This window comes from Homalodisca vitripennis, chromosome 1, assembly GCF_021130785.1.
Source record: "Homalodisca vitripennis isolate AUS2020 chromosome 1, UT_GWSS_2.1, whole genome shotgun sequence".
Taxonomy (NCBI): domain Eukaryota; kingdom Metazoa; phylum Arthropoda; class Insecta; order Hemiptera; family Cicadellidae; genus Homalodisca; species Homalodisca vitripennis.
Genome location: NC_060207.1, coordinates 207626394 through 207645055, shown reverse-complemented (window position 1 = coordinate 207645055; position 18662 = coordinate 207626394).

The window sequence follows — 18662 nt, the reverse complement described above, 5'->3', positions numbered from 1 at the left end:
ATGTAGAAGAGTATGAATATACGGTTCTAATTGGTAGCAGAGAGTTTACATTAGACTGGTAGATAATTTTCTCATTTGCTATTTGAATATTTTATTTGCTGATGTACAGTAGTGTTTTTTGTACATTGATTTATTTTACCATATAACACATCTCTTAAAAATCAGTTGCCAATTAAACTTTTTTTGACGTGTTAAATTCTAATCTTTTTATTGTTTCAATAGGCAGTAGTTAGTACTACAACAACATAGTTGTTGAGTTTTATATAATGGGATTTTTTAAACTTGTAAGATTATTTTGTTTTTTTGCATGATGAAATGAATTTTTCACCACACGCAGCAAATAATTTCTTAAAGTGCTGAGTCGTATTTCCTCCCATTCGCCGCCTTCTTAAAACTAGATTTTAAGAGTAGCTTTTGAACTGATTGCCACATATTGTCAGGTGGAACATAAAAGTATTTCCAATTTTTTTTTTTTTTTTTATAAATATGTTCGCACGGTGCAACGGTGTTCTAGTGCAAGGTAACTGGGGAAAATAGTACAGCTATAATAGCAAAAACATATAAAAAAAATATTACTAATTTCACTCTAATTTTTCGAACATACATTTATTTTCTTAATTTTTGTCTTTTTGTAACACAATCAAAGGTATATCAAACTTGTATTGGCCCAAATATTTGTGCTCAGTAGGAGAATAATCTACTTTCCACGTTTCAAGTTTCTATGGTCTTTCTATGTAGAGTTCTGACGAAAACGGACTGATTAAATTTCACTAAAGTCCTTTTAGGTCCTTAATACAATCATGAAAGACTCTGTAAACTCTCGTATATAACCTGTACCTCTTCTATATAACTGAGACAGGCAGACTTTATATTTGGATAAAAGATTTTGTTCTAAGCTATGGATAAACTCCAGTTAATCTATGCTTGTTGGTTGGAATAAACAAATTTAATCTATTTAAATAATCGAATCTTTTCTTCAGAGTGATATTTCACTGGAAATCCTAGGTTTCAGCGTCTACTTCAAGCATAAGATAGTTAATACTGCATTGGTTCTATGCAATTTTTATACAATTGTTAAATATCCTGATGAGTTTAGTTTAATAGCCCATTTCGCTCCAATCATTCCAATTTTTGGTTACAGTTTAATTAACTACCATATAATTTAAATTTGTTTAGTAGGATTCAGTAATTAAAATAAATAATGTTTCATATTCAAACAAAATTGTAGGAAATTTAATTGAAAAAGATATGTACATGCCCCATCACACAATAGGCTCCGCTTAGGTGTAATGCAAATTTTAAATCTATAGCTTATTTAATACTTAAAATTACCTGCAGACAAAAATGCACAGAGTCACTGATACAAAAGATATATCTTTAGATTCCAGTGGCATACTTCGAGAAATTGTGACAGCTACTGAGTGATAGGTTTCAATAACTTCGGCCATATTTTAAAGAATGGACCTTTAAACAACTCACTCTAGTCTATATAAAAATTAAATTTGATGCTAATTTTAAAATCTATAGATTAAATTTTGTCTTGGCATATCTTACGGATAGTGATGCTACATGTGTACTATGCTACATTTTATATTTTATGTAATTGTACTTGGTTACTTTACAAATTTATTTCTTTATTTCTCCTTGCCATCATGATTATCCATAAGACCAATGTAAAATGTTCGTTAATACTCAGCTAAATTTCATGGATTACATTGCACTTCTAGACAAATTTGATATTACCTGTATAGAAAAAAAAGAATTTTAATTCAACAGTTCAGTTTGTTCTGGAGATTACGTGCGGACAGACAAACAAATAGGAGTGAAATTTGTCCAATCCCTCGATAAAACTTAAGTTCAACCACATATGAGTATATTCAATGTCAACAGGTAGTGCCACACCACGGCACCATAGATCCAAAAATGTCATACGTTTGTATAATTCGTATATTTATCTCAGTAACGATAATATATTATGTGAGTGTATAGATGGAGTTCGCGAATCGATTTTCCGTTCACCTTACTCACTTGCTTGTAAAAAAACAGATGAGGCGGAAGTTTCCGAGTGAACTCGTAAACTTGTGTTTCGCCAATGTTCTGAATAATAAAACAAATGCGAGCCAAAACAAAATAAATACTTCTGAGGAACTGATTGCGTGTTAATATCAGTTAATTTATGTTATACAAAAAACTAAACAACTTTTCGTCATGTAATCTAAATTTGAAAACTTGCTTTAATCAAACTAATTAATGTATTTCCTAAGTCAAAGCTACCTCATTTATAGTCTGCAATATACATGTATGAACTATTTGATTGATTAATATATTCATAACCAGGGACAACCGATACGCTCAATAGTGATGCTATAAAAATCATATATTCAACAACAACTTTATAGCCCGATGTGTTTTAACGAGTTTCAATAGAACGTTTCAGATTCGACAATCAGATCTCATCATCAAGCATATTGCTTTGTAAAATAATTAAAAATTATAGTAAAAATAACTTAGTAACCACTGGGTTTTGCGCGTGTGTATGCCATACTGCAATGTTTGGTTTAACGTGATTCAAAGCATGTATATTTGTTTAAAATAGAAAAAAAACACGTGGATAGAAAATAAATTTTATGCAAATAACTGATTATCTTTAAAGTACTATAATATACAGTATGTCATGCCAAGTCAATTAATATATGTGGATACTTTAATAATTGATATTTCTATGAAGAACTAAAATTGATACCTGTAAACTACTTTTAATGTTCTCAACATTATATAACTAAATTTTTATAAGAAAGCGTTGTTCAAGAAACAGCATCTTAATTCCATCGTAACTAGTTACTAAAATGTTCAGAGTTGTTCCTTATAAAGCAGCAAATCCAAAATGTTATTCTCAATTTGCTACACCTGCCTTTTGGCTTACCATTGCTTAAAGATATGTGGCTGCTTTAAACATTTTACTTATTCTCTGTCACCTTTAACATTTGCTTTGGTTTATGATTGTTAAATACAAGATAAGAGGTTATATTTAGAAATCTGACACTAGTCTACTTTGATGTCATATCGTAACTTCTCTGGTTTAACATTGTTGAATTAAAGATATGTATCAGCTTTTAAAAGTCTTACATAGTTATCAAAGTATATCTCCTAGCTTCATCCTCTGGTTTAAATCTCATGTTAGTGTAACAAAGTAAATTGTTAACTTTATCGTGATTGATCTGTAAAACTCAACGATAAAAGGTTATCAAAAGATAGACATTACCTAAACAAATGTCATGTAATAAATATTTTCAAAGAATGCTACGTATATCTTATATGCCTTAATAATATAATAATAATTCAAACCTTAATTTTTAAACAAATGAAAAGAAATTAAAACAGTTTTGTTATTATATATACGGAGGAAATCAACATACTTACTATATCTTATTAGCATACGTGAAAGATTTCATTTAAATTAATAATATTGTTAAAAGATGTCTCAATTTGAACGTATAGTTAAAATATAGCAATTTCATTAACAATTAAAGCCTTCTATACAATTATTCAGGAAAAAAGTACAATAGTTTAGATCGTATTAAAAAAACAAAGAGGAAAATGAGAAAACGATTATTTACATTATTACAATTGTATTCCATTATATTGAAATATTCATATGAATGCTGTGTTTGAAATAATATGCTTAGGTCTATTAATCATAACCAGCTGGCTCAAACTAGTCAGTTGCTACAAGGTAAGTTAAGCTTTTGTCTAAATTAGGAAATGAAAAAGTTATGGCCCAAAAGATGTTCTTTCAGTAAAGTTCTTGATTTATATAATTGTATATTGGTATATTGGTTTCTTTACTATATTCAAATGGTAAATTATTAAGCAGTTGGTTTATCTATTCAAAACATTGATGTCCCATAATTGTCAAATTTCCCATCGTCTATGAATTTCCATCTCCTCTAATTATTGTCTACTTTCTTTTATTTCTAAAGTTTTCCTTAATAGAATTTCCAACAAAATCTTTTTACATTTCTAGTGAATAAAATTGCATTATCTATAAAAAAATTTTCAATTAATGAAAAAGTACTCTATAAATTCGTTGAAAAACATTTTAATAGTTATAATATAACTATATAATATAATGAGGTGCCACGTAATATATTGATATACCGTAATAAAACATGAACAGCACCAAACTAATATATAGTATTCTTTTAGTATTTACTAGACAAACACTAATCTTACTGCATTTTTAAAGGAATACCAGTAGCATATTTAAATAAGTTAAATGACAGTAAATACTCATGTGCCATATATATAAATAAATATATATAATATTTAAAACATCCAATATGGTTGAAAAATCAGTCCTTGATATCTACAACTGCCAGAACCAAAGATACAGGGTAATGAATGACAATAATAATGATAAGTCAGAAATGATCGAATGCGTTGAATGCAATGTAAATGTTTAATTTCGATCTACTCCATCTTCTGCGTAGTGCTGCGTCCTGGAAACGGAAATTCACGTGCCGGGTCCAAGGTCAAAGACCCAAAATAAATCGGCGACGAAGAACTCAAAACGAATTCATAACACCATTTCTATATCAAAGACGCCTAGAATACATAATACGTTCTGAAATCTATACAATGAGGTATTATCATAGTCTTACCAAGTCAAATTAGGTGCACTACGATGTTTTAGATACGACCCTAAATCACGGTGTAGCAATAGTTCTAACATTTTAATAGTAATAAAATCCTTTATTTATTTATTCGATTAAAAATAAACTACACAAATCAAATTGACCCTTGGATCCTAGAATATAAAACGTGATAGTACAACATTACATGTTTGTATTGAACAAAGTTATTAAAGAAATATTTATAATACGATATGTTATAAAAGTAAGTTTTAACACCAATTATGATAAATCTCAGATGCCACAAACATTCTAGTGTGCTTTTGAAAATATTTTCGGACTTCTTAACTAAGGTCTGTAAATATTTACACTTATGATTGCAAAATAGTTATGCAATTAATTTCTCACATATGTTCCATATGTTTTGAGTACTTTACCTCGGATACACGTAATTCAATGAAGAAAATTCCTGACAGGAGCCTGTGAAAACGTATGACATCACGACAACTTCAGGAATTCTACTTGACATGTAGGAAGCAGAAGGAAAAATTTTATTATACCAGCATGAATATGTACGACGCTGGTATGTATGATACAAAGCATATATCCTATAAAATATTCATGACTGAAATTTGGCATGTTTCCACTGCGAGAGGGATAACACCTGTATTTTAACGAATACGTATATTTCTACGTTTATAAGAATATACGTCATGAGTATGTATGGTGCAAAAAATAATCCCTATAATATTTTAGAGAATATTTTCAAGCCGGGAAGTTTCGCTCGTTTTCACTACGAGAGGGATGACTCCGGATGTTTTGACGAATACCTCCTTTTCTACGTTTAAATCTTGATCAACAACATTGCACGATCTTTATCTTAAGTCTCTAGAAGCTTATTGAATAGAATATAAAATATTTTATTAAATATAAATCTGTTTCCTAATAAATAATCAAAATAATTGAAAAAATTTATACCCTTGAACTTTATCTAGAATACTTCAATGTATTTTAAACACAGAACTAATTGAGCCTTTTTAACAAATGTTTTTCGTTTCAAATGTTTGTGTCAAATATGTGTGTCTATTTCACTGTTATTAAGAGTAGTAGAAATACAAATTGATGTACATGATGAAAATCAATATTTAAAATTGAGCATTATATTGAAGATTATGACTAACATATGTATACTAATTCACAGTATTGTAACGTATCCAAACATTGTCATTAGTTACTTAAGGATATTTGAGTTCGAAGAACCAATTGACTGGCTTATCAATTATTCGATTTCACTAAATTTAACGTAGATCGTAGTTTTTAACATAAATTACAACATTTTATATAAATTCGACAAAAGATGCACTGTAATGATGTTAATTGGTTTAACATTGCTTGATTCAATATTCTTTCGGCATTCCAGAAGTAATGACATGTTGACTGCAGTGTTTGACTTAGTCGAGTGGTCTGGAGCGGAAAGAGAAAGTTACGAGTTTTGAAGTCTTAGTAATGAAATATTCAGTGTATTCATATTTATATGCAAATAGCGCGTTAGCACATTTATCTTAGGGTTTAAAAAGGTGTATAATATTAGCATTTAATAATATTAGCATTTAATTTTAAAGGCAATTGCGTTAAATTAAATTGCCCGAATTCATGTTAACATGTTAACGTAGGAGGCTCACATCAACCCAACGTAATCTTTAAAGAAGTTTATCATCTTTACAGCGCTTATCATCCCCGTTGGCAAACCTACAGCGCTATTGGGAACTATTAGTGTTGTAGTTGTTGGCTAATTCTTCAGGACGGTCCATACCCTAATATAGCTAAGGTCAGCCTGATCTTAATATTCACTCAAAGTTTATTCTGTCATGAATTGAGATCATGACAAAACATCGTAGTGTAATAAGTGTGCACCAAATGAAACAAAAATAACAACTTCTCACTAATATTGCATGTCTAAATCAGACAGATCTCTTTTTTAGACTAGGTATCACTGATGCAATACGAAGGCAATTAAAACACAAGTATTTGTGATCTAAGCTTATCCCAAAGTGAGTTTTGAAGAACTAAGTCAATTAGACTTTGAAATCACTCTGCTTAGAGTACTTTAAATTCATAGTTGTTCCATTACAGAGAGTAGTACTAACCGAAAACCTGTATAAACTTACTGTATTAATGTTTCCAACCTACAGTGCACACGATATTACACGACGGTAGTATCCTTGCATTCAGGCAGTATCCATGCTTGTTGTGCTGTTGAGAGTAAGGTTCGAACGCCTTTGCCGCCGAATGGATAAGTTGGATATTAAACATTTAGTTAGTTGGATCCCTAGCTCAATACCATAGCATGGTAGTGCTTGCAAAGGATACTGAAATCATGAGAAGTACTTAGTATTGCCAAGGTATTCTACTGTTTTGATCTTACTGGATATCTTCAGATTTTTGTGAACTCCAGATTCCAGTAGTTTGTCCATGCTAGTGTCAGATTGCAGACGCTGCATTACAAGCGGAAGTTGAAATGAGGCGAACTCAACAACTCACATTAACTCATTTCCTCCGACGACGGATGCACACTACGACTGTCCCGGCTGTCGTAAAGTTGATACATGACTCGTCGCAGTGAACGTTTTAAGTCCGCTCATTTTCTACAGTTTTAAATAGCGTTCCTTTATTTAGCAATTTCCCACTTAGATAGATCATTCTGGCTCTGTTTATTACCACCGGTGTCACACACTCACTATACGAGCACACTGCATAGAAAAGAGTTAAACTAACTAACACGTTTACTAGTTAAGATGAAAAGTCAATAATAAATGTTAGAATACAATGTTAACGCGAAATAAGTAACTAATATTGTAATCTGGCAGCTGAGAACTAATTTGCATTGTGTAAGCATACAAACTACACACACACATGGAATGCGTCCAAATATAAACTATACAACCTATTTCATATCTCAATGGTTATGAAAAACATTTCAAAACTTATAACCCCTTCCTTCATTTTCAATCAAGAATAGGTTATACAATCAGTTAAAGACATTGTTATAGAAAAAGGCGAATACCTTATATCTTTTGACGTAGTGTAAATCTATACTAATGCAACTCATGTCTAATTGGAATTAGAGATACAGTAGAAATAATATCGGATTCGTTATATTCCATAAATTTACTAAAATAAATAGTTAAAGAATATTCTATGTTGATAAATTTGTGTATGAACCAGAATGCTTTCCAGTTTATGGAATCCTACTACAATCTAAATAATGGTCCAGCAATGGGAAATCCTCTTTCATGTTTCATTGTTTGAGTTACTTCGAAACTGCAGCTAAAATCAAATACTTCCCAAGAATAATAATAATAATAAACTTTATTGCGAACAGACAATCGACACATTGTATCAAAATCGTCCTACCTAACCTAATCATTCGTTCTGACAATAGACCATTCAGACATACATGATATCACACACGCCTCTTTCACACAATTTACAGGCCCGGCAAATTTAACTATTTTGATGGTCTTTGAGAATTTTTTGTTTTAATCATCCCATGCCTCTCGTCCCGTGTTGGTGAACATCCCCTCCCCGAACCAAGGCACTCCTCGACACGGAGTAGAGGATCACCTCGAGAATGTAGAGACAGGGCAGAGTCAGAAATCCCAGCTCACTGAACCCGTTTCTACACGATGCTCTAGTGATTAAATTCAGAATTACCCTTACGGCATTTTTTTGGAGCCTGAAGACTCGCTACAGCTTATTCTATGCACAACTGCCCCAAAGTCTGATTCCATATCCCAAGTGAGGATATATTAAGCCATAATAGGCCATTTTCAATATCATAATTGCAGTGCTTTGCCAAATTGCGAAGGACAAAGATGCCCGACGTAACCTTGGCACAGACATTATCCACGTGAATGTCCCAGGTTAGTCCTTGATCTAGGAACATTCCTAGGAATTTTGTAGATTTCGTTTCATCGAGCGGGAGATCATCCTCAAAACACTGAAGGCCTTGTTTCAGATTCTCGTTTGCTGAGCTTAGATTTCTTGAAATTTGATTAATTTGTTTTCAGGTTCATTTCAGAAATAAAATAGAATGCAGGAACTCAACTAAAAAAAGAGTAATTATTTCCAAATTTTGAAGTGTTTTGGCTTTAACACAGTTTACACAGTAACAAAGTGGATACGATACGTTAATGATGTATTTGTAATATTTAGTAAAAATTAAAACCTAAAAGACTTTCTCTTGACCCAGAATTAGTTTTATCCTAGCAGTAAATTAACATACAAAGTTACACAAAATAATGGTATTAATTTTTTAGTAATTAAACCAATAAAATGTCAATTTGATATTTACAGGAAACCGACGCATATAAATAGATTAATTGTACATGGTTTTAGCCACCTCAACAAAAATATCTAGATTTAATTCGATGATTAACAGACTTTTAAATAAACGACTTTGTACTGACTACAAAAAAAAAAACTACATCAAAATATTGCTATTTTTTACGGTGACACCACTCATAATATTCACAGCATACATAAAAAATAAATCAAAAGAAAAACAAGAAAATCTATGACAACATCAAAGACAACAGAGCGGAATTCATTTGTACAACACTGCAATATTTCAAATCAAATACAGAAAACTTTTAAAAAGCATACAAACAAATATATTTCGTACAAAACAAAAGATAAACTTTCACAAATATTAGGGAATCCCTAAGACAAATCTTATTCGAAAACAAATCAGGAATTTATGAAATTAAATGCAACCACTGTGAGAAATTGTACTTTGGCCAAACAAAAATGAACATCAAGACTCGATTCAAAGAACACGTCTCACACTTCAAATATGGAAGAATTGAAAAGTGTGAATAAAAATTTACGATTATTAAAAGTAGTTACAAATACAACACATTTTAATACTTGGGACACATTTTACATAAACAAAAATTTATAAAAGCTTATTAATAATGAAGACGGACGGACCTATTGAAAATTCAATTCCAATTTCATTACAATTCATAAGAAAATTGAAATGTAATTAGATTTCAATATTTTACACTGGCTAACCATTTTTCCAAATCCATTACCATATTTTATTTTTGTAATTATTGTTTTAAAAATGTAAATATTTATTCATTTGGGAAGTTGCCTGAAGATGGAATTCTCGATTCTCGAAGGTCTCGAAAAATTAAATTAATATTGGTTTATGTGGTATGATTCAAAAGGAGTATTAAATTAAAATATTACCAATGCTCCAAGAATCTTTATTCAGTAACTTCAACGATAAGAAAATTTTAATTATGTGTGCAATGTGATTTTCTGACGTTCTTACAGGGAGAAGAAAGTGAGTATACTCGATAAAATGTATTCGATCATATGGTAATCAGTTCGAATCTCTAGAAACACAATAGTGAAAGGAAATGTTTTATATTACGTATTTAATATACATACTAACTGAAGTAAAATAATATATTATATGCTGTAGATGGAGCTTATATTGGTCACTGTTAAATTACATTAAAAACATAAAACCAATATTTAATACATTTTATTGGTTTTATTACCATTATTAAATATTTGTTTTATGTTTTTAATGTAATTTAATATATATTATATGTCACTCATATCATATACGTACGAAATCGATTAAAATAAGTCTTAAAGTTAGGTATTTTATAAAAGGAAAAATATAAATGAACGTCTATTGTGCGGTTACCAGTTATCTTCTGACATCGGAGATGAATTAATAATGATGAAGACAGCATCATAATGCTTTCATCCAATCCCCTGCTAATTATACCCTGGCATTCAAGACTGATGTCTGTTTCATCAATAATGATCAGTTGATTACAATTTGGTACTGTAGCTAACTAATAACTGTAGAAGCGTCTAATATTACTTATTGCGGAATAGATAAAAATGGCTTAATAATATTTTCTTGTGTGAATTTTCAAACATCGTGTGCATTTATTATTAATTACCTATATAATTTACTGTGAAATCTTTAAATTTACCTTCTTTATTATTATAATAGTTTAATATTTACTCAAGGATAAAATACAATGTATTAACAATTGAGTTGCCAATAAACAGTAAATTTAATTCCTAAAATATGTTGACATAAATAATTACAAAATTTACTTTGTCAGGAAACGTACGTCATCTCCAAAAGTAGTAATACTGAACAATCTCGTAGAATGTTGATAATACGTGTAACTGAGGACACAGATTGCTTAAAAATAAAACACGGTACTCCGTGATTGATAAATCGTTCAGTCAACTTTTTCAATTTAAACTTTTAACTTGATCCTGCGATGTATAAAATACGTGTAAGTTTCTACTAAACGCCATAATCGAATAAAAAGTCTTTTCGTGTTTTCAATATTTATTAGCAATAAATAATTGATTTACTATAATAACAATGTCTTCTACAAATAACGGCATGTTATTTCATCTATATGCCGGTTTCGTTTTTTTAGTTAGAAGATTGTAATAGACCCAAATTTGTTGTATTTCTCACGTTGTTGTAAGCGTACAATTTTTCTTTTGGTTTACATTAAAGTTGCTAATTATGTAATAAAATAAACTTCCAGAAGAAACGTTATGTAGTAAAGGTAAAGAGTAACTCATGTATACTTGGATAAGTTTCAATTACAAGTTGATTAAGATCACCTTTCAAGTCTCATTCTGCCCATTCTCAAGGGTAGTTGGTCTGTGTAGTTATCTTTTTAAAATAACAAGGAGAAGAGTCGATACAGTACAAGGTCGATTGTGCTGATAAAATGTGCTACGTCACAGGCGATTCGAATCTGCTCTTAGTCTAACTCAGATTAAAAGTCCGACATCCGGATCTTGTGCCAAGTTGTTCTTTTACGTACGTTTATGGTTATTTATGATAATGTCTATGGAAGAGTTATTGCTCCTACAATTAAATTCATGAACATTCATCTATAAATAAGGGATAATTTACTCATTTAAATTAATGATATTTGTGGTTATTGATATACATTACACAAATAAATAATTTATTTAATTTCCCTTAGGAGAAAATCTGAGAACTGGTGCCAATCGCATTCATTACATGACACTAATAAATGTGCAGGTTGAGCGCTTTTTATTGTAGTGGGGGGCAAATGTGTTACTAAATAAAATATCATGTTTTTCATTATTTATGGATATATATACAAAATATTTTAGCAAAACTCTTGTGGCAAAATTAAACAAACAGACTTGCAAAAATGTAACAAAATCTGGTTAGTCAGAGAGCAATCCATTTCAATTTGTGCCGCACGGCTGACGAGACACCAAGTAATGGAGAATCTGTCAGAGTGTGGTACATGGGTTTGGTATCCCACTTAAGTATTAACTGTAAGTATTAATTTAAGTATTAAGTGTAAGTATTAACTTAAGTATTAAGTGTAAGAATTAACTTAAGTATTAAGTGTAAGTATTAACTTAAGTATTAAGTGTAAGTATTAACTTAAGTATTAAGTGTAAGTATTAACTTAAGTATTAAATATTAACTTAAGTATTAAATATTAACTTAAGTATTAAATATTAACTTAAGTATTAAGTACCTAATTAAGCAATAGAAACAAGAAGGCAAGACCTGGAACGATAGGATAAGCTGTGGTAACCATATCAGAAACAGTTTTTAATTAATCCGACTAACGCATGTAACCTAAATTAGAAGGACAAAAAACTTTTCCCGAGCAATGCCGTCCAACCCTAGTGAGCATTAAACTACTGAAGTTCGTATTGCAAAGCTGTCTCAGAGAATTTTCTTTCATCTCTTAATAATTGACATTGTAGGCCAAACTAGCTTTTAAACATCTATATTTGGAAATCACCCTGTTTTTGTCATCAAAAAGCTGTTTTCTTTCTTTTTATTTAATAAGTACACCAGTTAAAACCCAATTAAAATAAATAAGTATGTAATATAAAACTATATTATATAATTCATGTATCTAATTTAGAATGTTGAAAATTCTATAGAATATATAAATAATATACAATTCAATGACAATAATTGACATTAATTAAAAATAAATGTAAAATTATTTTACATTTTTTTGTTCTCTTATTACAAGAAACAATGTATTGCACTTAGTTCTATAATGAGCTTACCGCTGCTAACGGAGTGACAGGATATTTAGGTAGGGTAAGGTTTAGGGTATGGGTCGCCTCATATAGAGGTCCATGAGGAAGAATTATCGCATTTTTATCACAAACCGTTGATTAGAATTTCCCTACACATAAAACTGGCTACAATGTAGAGGGGGGATAAAGAATGGTTATTTTGGTACGGTCTGCTATAGTTACTGATTTTATAATTATTTAAAGAAATTTCAGTTTTCAACTATTGTTTTGTTTTGGGTATAGTGTTATTTTTTGATTTTCGTGTTTTTGTTGGCCGTTTATTAAATTAGTAAAATTAAACCATTGTTGCTATGTGCGATGTAACGTAAAATTTACAGTTCCCATTGCGCAATTAAATAGTGCGAGTTAATTAAAGTTATCGCGAAGTTGAAGTTTAACCTATGAAGAACCGATGTCCACGTGACCGGTGACAAGGGTCTTTGATTAGACGTGGTACAACCGGAGTCAATTAAACGGCCGATCTGACTTCGATTGTACTGTGTAACATCAAACATGCGGTAATTGTATTATTACTGACACATCTTTACAGTAGTAAAATCCTTACGTGTTAAAATGTGTGTTTTCTAAATAATTGCATAATTAATTTAAGATATTTTACAATATCTTAAATGCTATTTAATTGTGCGGTGTTGTATTTCTTTAGGTAACTATTGTATTACGTAAACACGATTATTTATAATGAAATGAAACAAAAGATGTTGTATATATCAGCCTATAAACACCCACTACTTTACAATTATATAATATAACACGTCCCTTCTTCCTAATTTAACATCGTAGAGTTCAAAATTTTCATTTAGAAAAACGCTGTAAAATTGGGCAATTCTTTAAAGTTGGCATAGTTTTAGGATAATTAAAATTAGAAAAATGGATTTTGTGATACAACATCTCAAATATGTTATTAATTTTGGCATAAATAAAATCTGATTTTCTTTACCTGTATTTACAGAATCTGTAAAAAAGTAAAATTAAATATTGTTTTGAAGTATACCAAATATCTTCTAAAATATTACGAGGATTTCTGTCCAGGACGACATTTATGAGGGAGAACACTTTTTATTAAGTTTTGGAAAATGATAAAATTCTTTAAACTTACAATTCAATACTAGCAATGCATAATGAGTGGTAATTCATATGAAATAAATAGAGAAAACCATATTGGTGTATAAAGTGTACATTGTGATACACATATTATGACATAAAACTGCTTTTATTTGAGGATTAAAAATCAATATTTTATTGATAACCAAATGAATTCATTTAACTGTCCTCCTTATTATGTAAATTGGAAAAAGTAAAAGGCAAGTATTAGAACTTCATTAATCTTTGAAACTATCTGTACCGCCCTATGTAGTACAACATTGTAATTTTGTAGCTAAAGATAACGGTAGCACCAGTGAGTGAAGCTAAAACAAATTATCTATTTTAAATTCAAAGAGAAATAATCTTTAAACACCAAAATTATTACTTACAATAATAAGAAAACACTTGTATTAATCGTTTGACAAAATCAAATTCACAATTTAAAAAAATTCTGAACCGGTGCTCGTACATGGTTTGTGGACGTACAATAAGAATTTCTGAGAAATTAATGCTTTGATCCCACAGTGACGTCAATATTTCCAGAGTGTTATCAATAATGTTCACTATGATAGATGAACTGCTTCTTCTCGTGGATCTTCTCTGTCTCTGATGTACGAGGACAGTAATAGCAGGATACACAAGATAAATTGATATATAATACAAGATAGATGTTTGTTTCAATTCCAATAAATATTGTAGGATTCGTGTTCAAATTTATTAAATTATTTTTTCTAGAACTCATGATTACCTTATCCGAAACATTATTTTTATTTAATAAGGGTATTACTTTCTCTAAACAAAGTTAGTCAGAATGGTGATCGTATCTTTCCACTGCTCAACTGATAAGAAATCATTGTGATTAGTTTCTTGACGTTCACCGTCAACAATCATTTATTCTATTACAAAACTAGAGAAATTAGGGAAATGTGTAAAACATTGAAAAGAAAGCTTTATTCCTCTTTTAGGTTCTAAGCAGGTTGTATTAGCGCACATTCGATGTTTTTATATTAGTAGCCGTCAATAAAATATCAGATATAGTCGAGTATCGAGAATAGAGTTTGTTAATCAGAGTACTATCTAATAGGTAAAACGTCTTTTATGTATTACTAGCAACAAAAAAAAGAAGTAAGCATTTAATATAAAATGAAAAGAATGGATAGATAAGTGTCTAGTACTTTGTTTGAAGGTTATTTTTTACGATGGAAGGATTGTGAACGAAACAGGATTTTTCCGGACATTTGCCATCGTTCTTCAAAAGGAAATTAATTGAGGCAACATACATTAAATTGGCAGACCAACCAATCAGTCAACCATCAGTCGAGATTAGGCCGCTTTGGTTGCCAATTCTAAAAAATGAACTAAAGAGAAAACCAAAAGTATCAAACGGATCGGATATTTGTAATAAACCAATGCGGAGTCACAATATGGTTTTAAGAAGTTCATCTCGCATGAACCAATAATAACGAAAGGGCCAATTCCTGTCCCCCTTCCCTTGTATTTCCGCCATCTTGTTTTAGCCAGCCGTCACGATTACCATTGGCTAGTCCCTCTGGTCAGTCGTAGGTGGTTAGTAGACGAGTGAAGACGTATTGTGACCTGTATTCCGTAGTTTAGTTTTAATGATTAATGTTTGGTATAGTTTTGTGTTAAGTGCATGTCTTTAGAGTTAGTGAAGTTGACAAACAACATGTAGGTTGTGATTCCTGACTTAGGCGTGCCACAACGCTTTAGTAAGATTTGTTTATTTTAACCTAGTTTGTAATTATATATTAGGTTAGTTCTTTACCTGAAGAAGAGATCAGATTGCAGATCTCGAAACGTAGTGTTACTGTTTTCTTGTTTCACTGAACGATGGCAAATGTCCGGAAAAATCATGTTTCCTTCAGTGTCTAGTACTTACAACACCATGAAATTCGCCCTACTCCTAAACGTGGTTATCTTTGCGATTCCATTGGTATTTTAATGTCACTTCTGGAGATCAAACGATTGTCTTGGATCTCTAAATACTCTCTGTCCAAACTCACCAATAACATCGTGTTTTTTCAACCAAAAGTCTCACTAAGCGATCGTAAACTTCAAGAATATATTAATAACTACGGTATTCTATTTCGAAACAGATTTAGGCTTAAGAGCCAAATGAACAATATACATATGAACAAAAAAAGTCATAGAATGAAAACAAACCAACATTTCCGTACATATCGATCCTTTATGTGTAGATAATATAGGAGAGAATTAAGAGAGTAGGTAGGAAATATAACATTTTTCCGCTTTTAAAACACAAAGCACTATTAAACAAAGTCTCGTAAAAACCAAACCAAAATATTCCAAACAGGACTTAAAAAACTGTATGATTTTAATCGTAACACCTTATAATAGGGGAATAATGGGCGAGATAAGTAGGCCACTAAATGTGAGTATTAAAGAATATAAATAAAATATAAAAAAGGACGAGTGGAAAAGTCTAAAACTGTTCAACGTTTCTGTTCTGAAATTCATCACGTAAATGAGAAAAAAATACACCGCGAGTAGAATTTCTTTAAACGCAAACTTATTGACGCCCATTCATAAAATTAGCAGACCAATCGCTAAGTCATTCATTGGTTGGGGCAAAGCAACTTTGGGCACCAATATTAAAAAAATACTAAATACTAAATCTAAAAAGATTTCAACAATCAAACTAACCTCAACCGAAATAATTCGTTCAGAAGTCATGACATAAATGTCTTGGACTGATACGTAGGACCGGAAGTGGTTACCTTTACAAACCGTGATGCCGAAGATAGTGCCGACATTGTATTATCCCACTTCCGCCTGTGCTGGTGAGGGTAAACGCGCACTAGCACGGCCAAGACCAAGATCACGACCAAGACCAAGACCAGTACTCTGGAACATCACAACCACAACCTCGACCAAGACCAAGACGGTTTTGTAATGTACTAAAAACAACAGTCAGTCTAAAAATGGATGTCAAAGAAATAGCAGTGGCCGTGTATGTGTACCGGAAATATGGAAAAGGTAAAAGAAAACACTGGATACACCCCTTGAGAGCAGAGAGACCTTTAAACGGGTACTTTTACGTTAGTTTTTATGCTAATTTACGTGAGCATGAAGAAGATTTTTTGACGTGACAACGTCTTAAATTAGGTTGCGGCTCGGAGTCACTCATGAAAAAGTGTAACGCCCGGTAACGTTACGATGCCCGTCCAGCGGGTCCGCCGCACGGGATCCGCACGGGATAAAGCAGATAACTGTGGGTCCGCCGCACGGGATAAAGCAGATAACTATGTTTATTCGTGAAAATGTGGAGTGCTTAGATTCGTCATTTACAACAACTACAACAATAAAGGTAAATAATTGTACACTGATATTTCATTATCGTAAACTATGATTGATTGATTAATTGTTAGATTAACACAAAAGTTGAGAAACTGAGTTTATAGGTTATGTCATACTATTGACAAAATGTTGATAGTGTTAAGTAAATTATTAGTTTAAATCACTCTGCAATCAATCTTAATTAAGTCGATTGAGAAGAAACAGCGCGTATTGCTAGTCAAACATTTAAAATAACAAATTATAACCTCTAACCTGTCATACCAGTGCGACCAAACAAACGAACTAAACCGACCAATCACCACGCGCGGAGTTAGAATTTAACTGTGTTTAGCAAGAATTTCAAATTCCAATTTTAGTAAATGTTTTATTCAACTTTACCATTTACAATAACAAATTTTAAATAATTTCAAATTATGTACAATGTTTTAGTAAACAAAATATATTTCTATAGTTAAAATTTGTGCAATTCTTATTTTCATTCAATTCCTTGTTCCTATTGTGCAATTTAATAATATTCATATCAATAAATATTCTACCGAGAAAAAGACGTTGTCACGTAAAATCTTCGCCCGTAAAACCGACTTTACAGGCAACCATAATTTTTAACTACGCATGGATGAGTGTTAAAAGTTTTGACGAACTGTTAATGGGAATTGCGCCTCACATAAGTGGAACTGATACTGCCATGCGCTTGTGTATTGGAAATGAACAAAAACTACTAGTAACGTTAAGGTAAGTTTAATAATAAGGTAACGTTCTGTATCAAACACTGATTCTGTTGCCATTTTACAATATTGTCGCAATCGCATACACAACCTCTCTCCATTACTCCTGGTCGCAGACTGGCCGTAGGCAGTGCGCGTTGTTCTATAACAGCTGATGGAAGCCTGGCCGCAACGTCAAGCCGGTCTCGCGCTTGGTCTGTGCGACCAGAGCGTACAGCTGTGGTCGTGCGTCTGTCTTGCGTCTGTCATGTCTTGGTCTGACTAGTGCGCGTTGCTCCACATCATTTCAGGTTCTCCTGGCTGCACGCTATTGGTCGCGGTCTTGGTCTTGGTATTGGCGGTGCTAGTGCGCGTTTACACTGAGATTGTGAGCTTGACTTCTCGTGATCGTGACTATTGCTCGCGACTTGTATCCTGTGGCGCGATAACGCCTGGAGTCGACTCCAAACAGCTCTTGTATGAATTATTTATTTTAACCTAGATTGTTATTATGTGTTACATTAGTTATACAGCTGAGGAACAGATCAGATTGCAGATCACGAAACGTAGTGTTATACATTTTGTAACATATAACGAAGGCAAATATCCGAAATACTATTATCCTTTCAAAACCTTCCATAGTCAATAACAAACTTCAAACAAAAAATATTGTATTGCTGTATGAAACCTTCGACGGCTACTCTAAAAGATTTAATGTCTGTTTAAAAATCTTAAA